The following is a 12,837-nucleotide window of genomic DNA, read 5'->3' as shown; positions in this document are numbered from 1 at the left end:
GGATGGAAGCTACATTTTTTTTCTCTCTCTCGAATCCCTCTTTAATTTTCAAATTTTTTTTTTTTTTTAGGTTTGATATTAAGTTGTGTTGTTATACAGTTAAATATATTTAGATAATATCTTCAAGACAATATTTCTTTTGTTGTAGATTAATAAATCAGAAACAATGAAATTACTTAAGAAGAGGGAGAAAATAAGATATGCTGTTCGCATTAGTAAAGGGTGAGTTTTTTTCTTATTTTAATTGCACTTTTGGCACTTTAAGATTTGGTAAAAGTTAAGTGTCTGCTTTCTTTTGATTTCCTTCGTACTTTCACTGATGATTAGTAGCAGTTAAATGTTTGTATTGTAAAAAAAAAACTAAATAAATAAAAAAAATTAAACTACATTTTTTTAAAGAAATTTACAATTTTCTGATATTTTATGGATATGACACATGTGAAATAATTATAATTTAAATTACAGTATCACACATTTCGTACCTTTTGTATAAAGATTATTAAAAAGCTAAATAATTCCCTCCGAAAATAAGTGATGTAACAAAACAATTTTCAATTATCAAAAAAAAAAAAAAATTATTCTTAATCTTAAAAACTTATAGTACATTTAAAACTCGTTTCACTTTAAATACTCATGTTTTAAATGATTGAAAAAATTATTGTTGGTTCATTTAACTGTAATAATGTTCTCTTTTATTGCAGATCGGAGCATAAATTTTCACGCTACTAATCTAAACATGAGCAGAGAAAATTATGCTTTTCTTTTGATAAGGAAATATTGCAGCACATGACACATTTGCATAAAGTAAATACATGAAGTAAGTATTTTGCTTAATAAGTAAATACACTCAGAAATATTTTCCCAAAAAATGAAAAAAAATATTTTTAAACATCTATAGCTTATTATATTTATATGACATTTTTTGAGAAATGTAGAAATTACGTTTTATTTTCTTAATTTCGTTGCGAAATTGTCAGTATTGTCTTAAACTATAAAGCACACATATTTTATTATTTGAATAATGATATAATCCTAATAAAAAATCGGAAATCATTTATATTTTCGAGAAAATTTTATGAAAGAAATCTACATTTAAAAAAATAACTTTTTGTTTCGTTGCAGAATTATAATCGTTAGTAAAGCGATTCTTTTCTTTTTTTTTCTTTCATTTTTTCTTTCTTTTCCTTATGTACGTCATTAAGCAGATTATGACTTTTCCAAGAGAAAACTTTTTTGTTTTTCCATAAGCGGTTTTAATTTTGTTTCTAAATAGCTGACTATTAAATAATTAATTTAATTTGTTATACGAAATAGAATAGTGTTCGAAGAAGAAAAATTACGACTAAAACTACCAGTATATGGTAAAATTTATCGTGTTTCCTGCTCTATGGGTACACCAAAGAGCTCAATAATTTTTACCGAAGCTCTTTAGTAAGGATTTTGGTAAAATTAACCGTAAAACATGGGCTTATAATATGTGATAAAATTCGGTTAATGTGGTAAAATTTGGTAATTGGTAAAAATTCCGTAATTTAGTTGAAAGTGGCATAAAACCATTTACTCGGTTAAATTTACTCTTCAGTTTTGTATTTTTTTCTAAAATTGCGGTAATAAGAACTGTAACTGTGAAAACCAGACTTTCCGGTGAACCATTACTATATGAACAGAAAAATTTCCAAATGAATAATTTAAACACTGTATATTTTGGTCATCAGAATTTTTTTTTTCTTCTTTTATTTCACCATAAATGACGATATCATAGAGTACTACAAGTTTAACAGAATTCTTTCCTTGTGTACATTTTAAACAAAAAATTACACCGTTGGTAAAAAAAACTTATTGTTGGTGAAAATGTCTGATTTTAAGCGATTTTTAGAGAATAGTCATTGTCCATTTTTAAGGATTTTACAAGCAGCATATTAAACAATTTTGAGATAAACTTCATGAAATTTATTCTCAAAATTGGTAAAAGTAGTTTTGAGATCCTAAACTTTTTTTCAAAATCTATATTGAATTGCCGTTCGGCAAAATCAAAATGCTACAAAAATTGACTAATTCTAGGAACTAATAAAGTGCTCAAGTTTTAGTTAAACTATTAAAAAAATTAAATTTATTGATTCATTTTTCAAAATTATACTACTTTTTTTTTAAACATGGAAACCTTTGATTTGTATTAAAAATCTTAAAACGTATCTAGAATCTGTTTTTATTTTTTTATTTTTTGTGAAATACGCTACGTTATTCTAAAATGATGCCGATTTTAGTAGTCATTGTGTATATTTTAGTAATGATAGCGAATGGACCTCATTCCCATTTTTACCTCATGATTTATACCATTGCTTCAAAATTTATAGTCACTGTTATTTTTAGGCTCAAACAATAGTCATTTAAGTCATTGAAAGTCTTGATAAGAGCGGTCATCTTTTGATAGCCAACTTAACTACGCCTAGGTCATACGAACATGACATGCAATTTCCTGTTAAGTCCATTTCCTCCAAAATCAAGTAAATCTCGGAAAAAATAAAAGATAAAATAAAGAGGGCTATTTTATGTCGTAAAAGATAAAGCAAGGCCACGACTTCGAGACACTTCAACCGTGGCAGTTTCACAGGGCGATGAGAGAAGACTTTCGCCAGCAACGTAATGACCGCTACGGATGGCGAGTTTTTTACTGGACGCTTGTGACCTTCCATTTTTTCTTGCCTTTAGTAATGATCGCTTCCTTTTGATTTAAGACTAGGCTTTCAGGCTTGGCTGACTGACTCCCACGAAAAATGATTTTTCAACGGCTTTCCCAAAGTTTCGAGATCTTCTCATTGTCTGGGGTAGTGGACTGCGGAAATTGGCCAGTTTTTCACATAAATGTTCACGTCATATTCGGTGATATATATATTATGTTTTGGAAATACTGATGCAGGAAATCAGTAATTTTTTTCTTAACAATGATCAGCTCTTAGTTAAAAGTTATTATTTCAATCGATAAATTTTTTTATTAAAGTAAAGAAGGCACGAAAGGCAACATATTTGTATTCTTTCTATTTGTATTTAATGCAATCCCGTTGCATAAATTTTCATCGTAAGCGCAAATGCAAATCCTTTATAAATAAAACGCTGCTTGAAATGCTTAAATTTAAGAAAAATAAGATTTTTCTGAATTTAAACTGCACTACTAGAAATTTTAGAGCGTGTTGAAAATATCCGTCCAAATTGCAGCAATCTTATTTTGATGCTAAGTTGAAAATTATGATCGTACCTCATTTCCTTGATCTTGATATTATATAATATTATAGTTAGTACATAATTAAATATAAAGTTTCAACATAAGCGCAGATGCAGATCTTTCAGAGATAAATGCTGCATAAAAACTTTAAGTTTTAGATAGGGGGGAAAAAGGATTTTCCGAAATTTACAGATTTAAATTTAAATTGCACCCCTAGAAATCTTTGAGCAAGTTGAAAATGTCCGTTCAATTTACAGCAATCTTATTTTAGTACTAAGTATGTTATAATGGTACCATAATGTTATGTAATCAAGGAAATGAGGTACTAATATAAGCTTCTTATATTAGTACCTCATTTCCTTGATTACATAACATTATGGTTCAAAAGGGTTCAATTCAACTTAATATGTTTTCACCAAATTTGTACCGTGTTGTGGTTTAAGTTACCGATGTTATGGTTCAAATGTTTTGAGAGTGTATTGTTGATTTCGATTTTATAGTTTTTTATTTCATTGAAAATTTATAAACTATTTATCTGTGGTAAAAGAGTATCCAATATTGAATCAAAGATATAGTTATGCATTCAATCTTTCTATAACTGACATGCTTACTTTTCTTCAACACCAGTCATCATGTGTACATCTACATATAACAGTGTATTTATATTTGCGAATAGGTGCATTGTCAATAGTAAAAAATGATCAGGAAAAACTCATTTAACTTTAATAAATCTATATTTTCTGATAAAGTTATAGAATTAACTTTCAGACAAAGATCCAAGAATCTGGTTTTTTAAATTCGAATAAAACGTAATATAGTTATCCTATTATTTGTGTTATTTTCGATTATGCTCTTTCGCTTTTGTGAGATCTATATTTCTGAAAAACACATGCGCAATTTATAGTAAGTTTTTCTATGCACTGATATTGGATGTTTTAAAACTTTATATTTTGAAATGTACCTCATTTTCTATGTGAATTATTCTTATTCGAATCCTTATATTCGCGAATAGGCTCGTTATCCATAATAAAAATGGCTTAAAAAGTTCATTTTGTTCGCCAAGGTTATAAGATTAACTTTCAGACCAGGATCTAAATATATATATATATATATATATATATATTTTAAATTCTAATAAAACAGAGTTTAGTTATCCTGTTATTTGTATTGTTTTCGATTTTATTATTTCGCTTTTGGGAGATCTATATTTCTAAAAAACACATGCATAATTTTGTAAGTTTGCAATGGGTGTGATTTATAGGGATGTTGCATATTTTAAAACTCAAAGCAACTTAACGTTTTGAAATGAAATCACTTAATGATAAAATTCTGATCACTTTTCCTTTTCAAACTTTTGCTAAATCCTCTCATTTTGAAACATTTCCGTTATTAACTTCTCCTTTTATTTTTAAATATGTTTGTAGAAATAAATAATAATATTTGAAAGTATTCAATTTATTAAAATTTGAATATTTTCTAATGTATGAAATTTGAATGAGATCTAATTTTTCTCGCTCTGTCTAATCTTAAGCGACGCATCACTTAACCATTTTATTTAATCCTAATTAATTAATGATTAATATCTTTAATCTTCGCAAAGAGGATTATTTTTTAAAATAATACGCCTTTTTTCGAAGAAAAAAAAACTCATACCGAACTTTCATTGAAAGATGCAAAACAACGAGAGTAAAGCACAAATAAAGGCACACTTTTATTTAATTTAATCGTGATCACAAGTCGTCATAATTTCTAATTTTAAAATTAATCGTGGTTATAAGCTATTAAAATTTAAAATTATGAATGTAGTTATGTGTCTACATGTAGTTATGTCTCACGTAATGTTAAACTAATATTACAAACAGTTATGATTTTACCTAATTTTGATTATAGTTTCAATTTTGAGTGCTTGTTATCTTAATTAAAGAGTAGCTGATTGATATCAACAATTTATTTTGCTTAAATCAGATGTCCTTGATTGATGAAAAATATTAAAAAGGCTCGAATTCAAACATATCTACAAGAGATAACAATTATAGGGACATTCGATCTATAACAATTTTCCCAATGTTAACTTCAAATTGTATTGCTTTTAAACACGATTATTAAAATTGAGCAATTATGAATTATTGCACAATTATGAACAATTATTTAAATGTATAGAATTTTTAGATACTTCCCTTTCACTTTTACGCGATTAATTTTTTTTTCTTTCCAAAAGATTCTGTACTTGGTCTTTGTTGCCTATTGTTTTTAAGCATTGTATTTCTATAAAATTCAACCTGAAAAGTTTTGCCTTTCATAAATATTTGCAACGTATAAAACATTTGAGAGGCATGTTTGGAAGAGGAAAAAATGCAAAAAGTACTAAAAATCAGCTGCAACAAAACTAGATATCCCGAATCAAATTTTAGATGATATTCAATTTTTAACAAAAATTATTTAAAAAAAATTAATTTAACCATTTTTTTTTCTTATTTGGAGTTGATTGACAGCAAATAAGGTTACATATAAGGTCTACAGACTTAAAAGGGTTAAGACTAAAAAAGAAGTTAAGGCGTTAAGAGGGTTACGCATACTCATAAAAAATATTAGAGGGGCTAGACCACGAGCAAACTGCGTGCTCTATACAGTCGGCACATATGAACTAGTCTAAATTTGTAAGTATATTACATAGTTATCCAATCAACAGCCCATTTAAAAAAAAGACGACAGTAAGGTAGATTTTTTTCAAAGCACTTTGATGTTCCATTAAAATTTAAGGGTTCTGACAGGAACTATATAATATTTTTCATTCTTCTTTAAAATTAAAATTTCAAAATGCTTTTTTGTAAGAACCGCATTAAGTATCTTTCACGCTTTGGGTAGTACGTTAGTATTATAAGGAAACATATTTCATTTTATTGAACAAAAATAATGTATCGAAGTTTTTTCCCATAAAATTTCGTTTATTAAGACATTTATTTGTCGTTTTGTACTGGAAAAAAATTCCATGAATATTTTTTTTTATAATATTCAAACAAATATTTGCAAATGTTGAAGCCGTTTAATAATTTTAAATTGCGCTAATATGATATTCATTAACAGTAGTACCGTAATTTGTTTAAATAATAAGAAAATAAAGGAATGATATGCATAATAAATAAATAAATTACGATAGTATCACATTTGTTGGGGGATAGTACTTTCAATTAATATCCCTACAATTAATGGTTTCTTAAATTGATATGCTTCAAACTTATTTTAGTTAAATAATAAGTGAAACTTAAATTAAATTAAATTGTATTTTTATTCAAAAATTCACATGTTTAAAATATTTTTAAAAACAGCTTTTTTCTTTAAATTTCTTTGGTAATTCTTTTTTAGTTTTCTTTTATTTAAAAAAAGTTTTCAATTATTATTATTCATAATTTATATATTTTCAGTTAATATTTTTAAAATATTGCAACATGTAATCCTAGCGTTTATATTACTGTAAAGGTATTTTTTAGTATTTTATTTATTTTGGACACATTTTTATAAAGATGTGTATTTATATGTAAATACATTTGTATATTTTAAGCGTATCGTTTTACCTTATAAATATACCTCAAAATGATTTGTAATTGTATCCTTCTCTCATATTACTGTATTGTATCTCTATTTGGTACATACGAATCCTTTTTTGCAACCCTTAATTCCGTGTGTATTGAGGATTTGAATAATTAAATTTTTAAAAAAGTAACATTTTTTTTACTTTATTTCAATTTCTGTAACTGTATTCCTATGAATATAAATTGAATTTCACTTGTCTAATTTTCAACTTTTTAATGTTTAAACAAAATTATTGAAATTTTGACAGTTTTTGGCTAATAAAAATGTTTCAAAATAATGTTTTACAATATTCATTTCGGAATTTTAGAAATGTTTTTCTGCAATAATTCATCAATAATTTTTCTGTTCGAAAAATTGTTTCAACCGGCGTAACTGACGAAACTTAAAATCAACACTTTAAAAGTCATTAAAGAGCTCTTTCAGCAGCAAAAGAGAAAATATCAACGAATTGGCATAAATTTTCATGTTTTTTTACACACCCATGCAGAGAATATTTATCTATTCAAGCATAATTCATATTACATAATGCATATTAGTAAGTTGCTATCTCTCAAATCCTTCTTTTTAAAACCTAAGCAAAGAAAGATAGAAAAAAACTGATTGCATTAGTTGGACAATAAATTGAAAGTTATTTGAAAGCAAAGAATAAAAATAATAAATTATGCAAAATAGCACAACTATACACAATATACAAATACATATATACATAAATCCACGTAACATGTGCACGCAACCTGCACAGTTTTTTCAATCGTTGTACAGAAATTTGCTTGATGCATGAGCTATTATTTGACAATGATTAGTTAGACGAGGATGTTAACACGAATGCTTATACATGAGGGTCAAGAAGTGTGCCCCCTGAAAATTCAAAAAAAGTTTAAATTATATTTTGTTTTTTAATGATCATCATTTTTTTTAATTTTAATTAATTAGTAATTTTTCTTTTATATTATTGATGTACCCTGCCAGATTGAATTTATAATTAACCAAAAACTAGTACAAAAATTATATTTTTAAGTTTTATGTTATTATGAACTAATGTGTTTGTTCGTGTATCTCGATTGAATAATTAATTAAATAAAAATTATTGTAATACAAAATTTTAAAAAATAACTATAATGATATGCTCATTCTATTTTTAATTTTAAATAATTTAAATAAAGTATAATTCTATAAGTTTTTTTTTAAATTTATGCATTATGAAATTTAAATTACGTGCCAAAATCTTATGGTTTAGTATTATTGAATAATAAATTATTGAAACTGTTTACAAAAAGTTCTAATACGAGTACGTAAAAATATTATAAAAACTTTAAAAATTTATTTATTGCAAAATTTTTTAAGTCTTTTAATGAAGATTTTTTTGAATTGCATCCCTAAGAAAATTCTTGAGATGGCTCTTTGGTACTAAACGTATTAATCGTAGGGTTAACTTTTGAATTGGACATTAGCTGGTGATGCAATGATGCTTGTGTATACTGTCAAAATAGATTCAGTGAGGTTATGATGAGAGGTAAAACGTGAATAACCAGATAAAATGAAGTAACAAGTGCACACCACCCTGTATTTTTTTAATCAGTTCACAGAAATGTAACTTTTAAATTGGAGTTAGCTGGCGATACAATCATACTTTTGTAAACTGTTACAATAGATTCAGAGAGGTTATGAAGGGGGAAGGCGTGCATAACCTGATAAATTCAAGTAACAAACGCATATCAACCAGCATTTTTTTAATCAGTGTACAGAATTTTATTACAAATAACTTGACAAGGATTAGATAGACACATGTGTTAAGCTAGTATTATTCGTAGGGTTAACTTTGGAATTGTAGATTAGCTGGAGATGCAATGATATTTTGATAGCTGCTTGTGAAGACTGTTGAAATAGCTTCAGTGATTTTAGTTTCTACGTTGAAAAAAAAAATGAAGGAAAAAAAAAACCATAACCAGATAAATTCAAGTAACATGTGCACAATGGCCATGAAGAGGTATGGTGTGGGGGCTGGGCGGGATAAGTATAGCGAAATGCATAGCCAAACACAACATAGCATGTCCTCTTGTAATATCGATTTATGATAAGCCAAAATATCGATATTTCATAGGCAAAAGGACGAAGTGGATTGAAAGAGAGAAGGGAAAAAGAGAAAAAAAATGTTGGGGTGTGGGAGAATGGGGCAAAAAATAAAAAGCCCCGAACCCCACAGCTCATCTGAAATGCATTTGAGAAAATGCTAAAATATGAGTACTGGCCTCGTACAGTTGATTTCTATTGAACTGTTGATCAGATACTTAGGTATGCTCGGACTGGGCTGTCAGTTGGCCCGAAAACGGTCTACAGTTGGCGAGGGGCATTCCCAATGACAACGAATAGGCTTTCCCCTTTCCAAATCGGACCCGCTGATCCTCAGTCCGTAGTTCCACCCACCGAGCCCGCCCCCATTGGCCAAAGGCTGCTTGACGTCACGCGAGACGTCACGTCAGGCCTCCGACCAATGGAGGGAGAGGGAAGTGTTGGGCGACTAGCAGCAGCAACAGGAATTCTTGAAAGATCCCTTCTTTTTTTCCCTACCAATTCCCGTCATTCTATTATATGAACAGTGCACAACGTGCACAGAGCGTGCGGATCATGCCATTGATAATGACGCACGCGATGCGCTAGGCACGCGCTGGGGCGAGGCGGCCACAAATTAAATATAAAAAAAAAAAGGAAATGAAAAAAAAAAGCAATATAAGAAAAACTGATAGTTTTTCTTCTTTTGATTATTACTTTTTTTTATAAATATTTTTCTTTCTTTTTAAACGCGTTGATGATTCTTCAGTTTTTTTTTCTTTCTTTCTTTTTTTATATAATCATTCTGTTAAAGAGGGTCGGAAAATTACAGCGAAGTGTTTGGGAGGAGTTAATTTTCATTGATGCGAAGCTATTTTTGCAGTTGTTTAAAGGAAAGTTTCTCCAAATGTTTTGAACGATCGTTTTTTATATTCAAGGTTTTCGCGGTTTTTGAACGGAGGACTTTTTTTTCTAAAGAAAAATGTGTAGGTTACGTTTTATTGATTTTGAATTGCTTAATATATTCAACGATATTGCTATAGAGAAGTTGTTCTTTTTATTTTTATCAGTTGTAATCGAAAGTGAGTATTGCGATAAAATTTCGAAATTAATTTTTTTTTTATTAAAAAAAATAATATTTCACACATTATTCAATATTTGAACTGTAATTTGGAATACACTTTTAGTTATAAATCTGACGCAATGCATAATACTGCATAATTGCTGTTGAAAGTTGCAAAGATTTTGAAAAATATTTTACGAAATGAATAATATGGCAATTTTACTACTAATAATATGGCAATTTTCACAAAGGTAAAAAAAAATTAAATCAATTTAATTATGTATTTAATCAATATATTTCAATCAATTTGATTTTGGAAATTAATTCCAAAATCAAAAATGCCAAAATAAGTAGGAAGCAGCTTTTCTTAAATATTTGTATAAAATATATTTTGACATTTACAAAATATTACTTTTCCAGTTAACACAACATTCTTCTTTATTTCGAAATCAATTCTAAAATGATATTTATTGATGTATTGTTTTATGATTAAATCAAAATATTTTTGCTAACTTTAATTACATCTTTCCAACAATTGGCTTTAATGAACGACTTAATGAATTATAAAAACAATATTTTTTAACTACATTTCATCAACTAAACTTAATGATTTTTCTTCAGAAAAAGTGAGGATTAGTGATATTTATTTATTATGATTCCTATGGAATCCAGCTCAAGGTTGTAACTTCAATAAATTGCAACAATATTAATACAATTATCACAATATTAATCACAGCGGTAAAAAAGACTTAATGAATCAAATTATAATTTCTATGTGGCAAAGATTTAAGTAAAGAGGAACAGAGCCCAGTTTTCAGTTAAAAATATTTTGCGAACAGTGTCTTAGAGAGATACAGTTAGCTACGAAATACTTTTACTAGTACTTTTATATTTTATTGCGACGTATTTTTTTAAACGCAATTTTAATATTATTTAACCAATGTATTATGTATAGAAAAATTGAATAAACGTTGAACAATGAAACTGGCTGGTTGAACCCTGATACGTCTCAAATATACAGTAATAACCATCAGTAATTACCATAAACGTAAAAATAAATAACCTAACTACAAGGAGAAACAAAATCTGGGAAAATTACTCTACTGTATGGTAATGATATTTCTGGTAAAAAAAAAAGTCATAAAACTTGTAATAAAACCAAAATAATCAATATAAACCCTTCATTTGGTAATGTTTCCATTAATATTGTAACGATTTTCCCGAAATTCTCTTTTTTAAAATTATAGTTCCTATTACCACACATTTAATAAGAAATATAAAGCTGAAAAGCAAATTTAACCGAATAAATTGTTTTTATGCCATGCTCTAAGGTATCATGATAAAAGTTTTTTCAATTAATATATAAAATTATTATTGTTAATTATATCAAAATCATTACCAAAGCGCTTCCATAAAAATTACCGAGCTCTTTGGTATTTCCATAGAGTTAGAAATACGACCAATTTTACTATAGTTTCGGCATTACTTTTTATTTTCAGTGCACTAAGCAAGCACTTTTTTTTTAAATTTTAAAATACAATTTAATTTTTTAAACTATTAAAAAATACTTACAAATAAATTGCAGTTATTTTTAGAACGAATTTAAAAAAATTGATTGTAAAACAATGAGAACATAGATTATAACAATAATCAATTTATTTTTGCCTCAGATTTGATTATTATCATAGGGAGATTATTCTTAATATACAGCTAGATCCGAGAATAAAATGCTTTTTATGTACACTATTCTATTATAAAGATCCATAAAGGTAATTTAAAAATCAAGAACTTCATGCTTTAAGTGCAAAACATGCATATAGTCAATATAAAAACACGAAATAATAATGCCTTTTCTCTACATTCGCCAGGAATTTTTATTATTTACACTCAGAAGAAAGCTGAATAAGCAGTTTTCTAGCTATTACTAAACAACCAAAATTTAAAATCATAAATATCTTTTTTATGAAGCAAAACGGGAACTTGTATGAAAAACATCTTTTACCGTTGGGTTAAAAACCTATTGCACAAAATATTTCAATCTTTGAAAAGCTCAGTTTGTAAAAACGATTTTTTAGGTGGAAAATACTATTCATATTTTCTTATATTTATAATATTTTACTCATTATGTAAGCAAATAAGTTTTACGGTCACCTGCTCGACAACTCTGTAAAAAGTTTCACATCAAATTACGGTAAAATGTATCAACAACAAGGGTGTCGGTACTTTCTACCGTAAAATCCATTTCTATCATAAAGTTTTACGGATCAAAAAATCTCATATATCGTAATTTTTACTGCAATATTTATTGTAAAATTACTGAACCATGGTTGTTAATCAATTATTTTTACTGTAAAGTATACGGTATAAAAATTTACAGAAAAATGTATTTTTTTACGGTAAAATTGATTTTATGAATGAGGCACCTATGGTGCTGGTACTTTTTACCGTAATTTGATCCGAAATTTTTTGTAGAATACCTTTACTTGCTTGACCTTTTAAATATTTACTTACATCGATATGAAAAATTTTTTCCTCACCAAAGTTATAAGCAATTAACGTTCTTTAAACTGTTTAGTATGGTTCTTTAAAATTAAATGTACAAAGAAAAAAAAACATTGTAGACTAGGATTAACATGTTCTCTCTCCTTGCATTATTGGTAGAGGTTAAATATTTCTTAAAAAAATAAATACCAAAATCTTAATGAAGCAAAATAAACTAAATAAGAGAATGAATGCAATATAATCTTCCAAAATTATGATACTACATACTATTATTATATTTTTACTAAGCCTTCTATAAATAACCACCGCACTATCTGAAAAAAAAGTAACACGGATAATTTAACAGCACATAAATGAATAAAATATGAACACAAAATAACTATATTCATGTAGAATATATTATTGTAGAATA

General features: G+C 27.3%; 1 long non-coding RNA gene across 1 annotated transcript in view; it reads left to right on the top strand.

Annotated features, from left to right (window-relative positions):
• Positions 1 to 12,837, top strand: part of LOC107438165 (uncharacterized) — a 166,210-nt gene that overhangs the window by 124,366 nt on the left and 29,007 nt on the right. The window contains exons 4-5 of the long non-coding RNA XR_006226529.2: positions 149 to 222; positions 702 to 817. This is a non-coding gene — a long non-coding RNA (uncharacterized lncRNA). The remainder of the gene's footprint in view (positions 1 to 148; positions 223 to 701; positions 818 to 12,837) is intronic.

The sequence above is a fragment of the Parasteatoda tepidariorum genome, chromosome 8 (genome assembly GCF_043381705.1).
Source record: "Parasteatoda tepidariorum isolate YZ-2023 chromosome 8, CAS_Ptep_4.0, whole genome shotgun sequence".
Classification (NCBI taxonomy): domain Eukaryota; kingdom Metazoa; phylum Arthropoda; class Arachnida; order Araneae; family Theridiidae; genus Parasteatoda; species Parasteatoda tepidariorum.
The sequence above is the reverse complement of the archived record's forward strand: the minus strand, read 5'-3'. Positions and strand labels throughout refer to the sequence as shown.